A 3,623-nucleotide genomic window follows, 5' to 3' on the forward strand; every position below is an offset into this window, starting at 1 on the left:
ATAATAACAACAATAATAATAATAATAATAATAATAATAATACTTAGTACGTGGCGTTGTTATACCTGAGAATGATCTAAAAGATTGGGTCACAGGTTTCCAGCCTATATACTGATTTTATGAAAAGATCAAAGAGATATATTATATAATATAACAAGAATGAAGAAGGCAAGACCAACAATGTCAGGATCCTTGATCAAACACAGAGCATACTTAACGTAAATAACATATAACAAGAATGTAAATAATAATAATAATAAAAAAAAAAAAAAAGAAGAAGAGGAAGAACTTAATGAGAACTTTGAGATGGAAGATTAATGTAAGGATTAAACAATGATAAAAACAAATGTCAAGGTTAGAGGATTCACTAATGGTATTTCAAATAAATATAATATAAACTCTTTTTATTACTCAACTAGAAACCACAGACAAAGGAGGTTCTAATCGGATGATTTATCATTAATGACTCATTATAAAGTATTAACATGATCATATTAATTATCTTGTCTAAGTAACACCATACTTATAAATATCATCAGGCATTCATGTTGCTAGCTTATGTTAACAACAAATTAAGTTCCTATCATAACAACGATGTCGGCCGAAAACTATGAAGGATCAAGCATTCGATGTACCAAGTGTTATACAACATAAATCTAGATTAACCATTTAACAAGCAAGGTATTAAGAATTAGTAAGATAAAAAGATAAGACATGCTAATAACAATTTATCTTGGATATAAACATTAAAGTCCATGTTGAGTTTATATTATACCTATTCTAACACCATTAGTAAAACCTTTTCACCTTGACATAATTAACTTAGCTAAACATAATAAAGAAGAAAAACATAAATAAACAAGATAAGAACATGATTATGATATAAGTTAACTAAGTATATGAAAGGAAATGAAAAAGCATAAACAAGAGATTAATATAACATGAAAGAAAACTTGAACATTACAAAGATATAAAGAGAGAAAGCAAGAAGATGATTTTGATCTGAAAAATAATATGACTAAATACATGGCAAATGCCTCCTTTTATAGGCTAAGATTTAGAACTATTGATTGGTAGGCAACCATTGATTTGGTGGCTGGTTTTTGACATTGTTGGCTGCTGGTTCTTGATATTGTTGGCTGCTGGTTCTTGATATTGTTGGCTGATTTTTGATATTGTTGGCTGCTGGTTCTTGATATTGTTGGCAGATTTTTGATATTGTTGGCTGGCCAAAACATCATTGCTAACATCAGAATTTGAGCCCTTTGTTTCATGAAAGCTGTGGGCAATTGTCTCAGCTTTCCAGCAAAAAAAACTAGAGCTCATTTGGACTTCTAGAACTGAAGATATGAGCTGAAAACCGAACAGTGTTTGAGCTGCAGGACAGGTTCCGACTTCTCCGTTGTTGCTAAGATTTGAACTTGAAAACGGCAGAATTGAGTCTTGGACTCCACATGAAAGTTTTAGGTCTATGTCTTATCTTTCCATCCATATAAAGTGGACCTAAATCCGAGTTCTACAACTCCAGTTATGATCAAATAACCGAATGGTGCTCCAGTTTGGAATTGAACCAACATCTCTTCTCTTAGCCTAGTCCTCTTTTTGTCTCTTCACTTTCAATTGTTAATCACATCAATCAATCGTTTGAATTGTGAGATATACCTGCGTTCAAAACAAGAATTTACCATAAATTAAAGATATATTATATTATTAGACTTGTTATTATAAAACATGCTTTAGTTAGGGAATTTAACGATACTTTAGTGCAATACGATGATATAAAGCCTTAATGAGAATGCACTTTTAAGTACTAATCACCGACCGGGGTGCATCGCCGGCCCCCATCCACTTCCCTCCCGACAATTTCAAGCACTCTTTGACTCTCTTTTCAAAGTCCTTTTCATCTTTCCCTCGCGGTACTTGTTTGCTATCGGTCTCTCGCCCGTATTTAGCCTTGGATGGAATTTACCTCCCGATTGGGGCTGCATTCCCAAACAACCCGAATCGCAGACAGCGCCTCATGGTGCGGCAGGGTCCAGCCATGACGGGGCTCTCACCCTCTCTGACGCCCCTTTCCAGGGGACTTAGGCCTGGTCCACCGCTAAGGACGCTTCTCCAGACTACAATTCGGACGCCGCAGGCGCCAGATTCTCAAGCTGGGCATTTCCTGGTTCGCTCGTCGTTACTAGGGGAATCCTTGTAAGTTTCTTTTCCTCCGCTTATTGATATGCTTAAACTCAGTGGTTAGTCCCGCCTGACCTGGGGTCGCAACGAGAGCATCCTAGAAGGTCGATGCCCGAGGGTCCAGGAGATCCCGGGGGCGGCGGGCGCGTGCATGACAGTGTCCGAGGGTCTCTCAACCACAGCTCGCAGTGACGACCATCGTCGGGGACTCGATTTTGGGCCAGCCGTGAGCGGAAGCGCGCGGGAGACCAGTATCCGCCCCCGCCCTCGTGAGCCGAAGGGAGCGGGGGTGACAATGTGTGACACCCAGGCAGACGTACCCTCGACCAGGAGTCCTCGGGCGCAACTTGCGTTCAAAGACTCGATGGTTCACGGGATTCTGCAATTCACACCAAGTATCGCATTTCGCTACGTTCTTCATTGATGCGAGAGCCGAGATATCCATTGTCGAGAGTCGTTTAGATTATCATGAGAAGAAGGCGCGCCCCCGACGCCGAGGCTACGGGGGCGCGCTCCTAGTACTCAATTTCCTTGGCGCTTCTCGCGCCGGGGTTCGTTTGCGAGCCGCGCAGGGCCCGGGTGCGTCCCTCCACGGCCCGCAAGGACGCAAGGGGCGGGTGCCCTCCGAGCCCAGCATGTCATGCCACGGGTTCGCGGGTCGTTCTGCTAGGCAGGTTTCGACAATGATCCTTCCGCAAGTGCACCTACGGAAACCTTGTTACGACTTCTCCTTCCTCTAAATGATAAGGTTCAGTGGACTTCTCGCGATGTCGCCGGCAGCGAAACGCCGACGTCGCCGCGATCCGAACACTTCACCGGACCATTCAATCGGTAGGAGCGACGGGCGGTGTGTACAAAGGGCAGGGACGTAGTCAACGCGAGCTGATGACTTGCACTTACTAGGAATTCCTCGTTGAAGACCAACAATTGCAATGATCTATCCCCATCACGATGAAATTTCAAAGATTACCCGGGCCTGTCGGCCAAGGTTATAGACTCGTTGAATACATCAGTGTAGCGCGCGTGCGGCCCAGAATGTCTAAGGACATCACAGACCTGTTATTGCCTCAAACTTCCTTGGCCTGAAAGGCCATAGTCCCTCTAAGAAGCTGGCCGCGGTGGGTCACCTCCGCATAGCTAGTTACCAGGCTGAGGTCTCGTTCGTTAACGGAATTAACGGAATTGGCCTGATAGGTTTTCTGAGGTGGTTTCCTCTCATTGGTTCTCTCCAGTTTATGGCACCCCTATGTTCATTTTATGTCGTAGACTTAAACTCCTAAAAGGGCATTTGAAGGAGCTAAATCGTCTTCATTATAGTCATATATCAAAACGGGTATTGCGGCTTGAATCTGAGCTGGAGCACCATCAAACTGTATTGCAGCAAGACATGGACAATCAAATCTTTTTGGCTCAAGACAGGTCTCTTCGTGCAAAGTTGT

At 42.9% G+C, this 3,623-nt stretch overlaps 1 non-coding gene and 1 pseudogene across 1 annotated transcript; both read right to left on the bottom strand.

Annotated features, from left to right (window-relative positions):
- LOC133687688 (28S ribosomal RNA) overlaps window positions 1–2,268 on the bottom strand; it is a 5,351-nt pseudogene extending 3,083 nt beyond the window's left edge.
- Window positions 2,269–2,484: 216 nt separating this feature from the next.
- On the bottom strand, window positions 2,485–2,640 carry LOC133684339 (5.8S ribosomal RNA). The gene has a single exon (XR_009837850.1). It is a non-coding gene; the product is annotated as a 5.8S ribosomal RNA (ribosomal RNA).
- Between the last annotated feature and the right edge of the window lie 983 nt (window positions 2,641–3,623).

Source organism: Populus nigra, chromosome 2 (genome assembly GCF_951802175.1).
Source record: "Populus nigra chromosome 2, ddPopNigr1.1, whole genome shotgun sequence".
In the NCBI taxonomy this organism is placed as follows: Eukaryota; Viridiplantae; Streptophyta; class Magnoliopsida; order Malpighiales; family Salicaceae; genus Populus; species Populus nigra.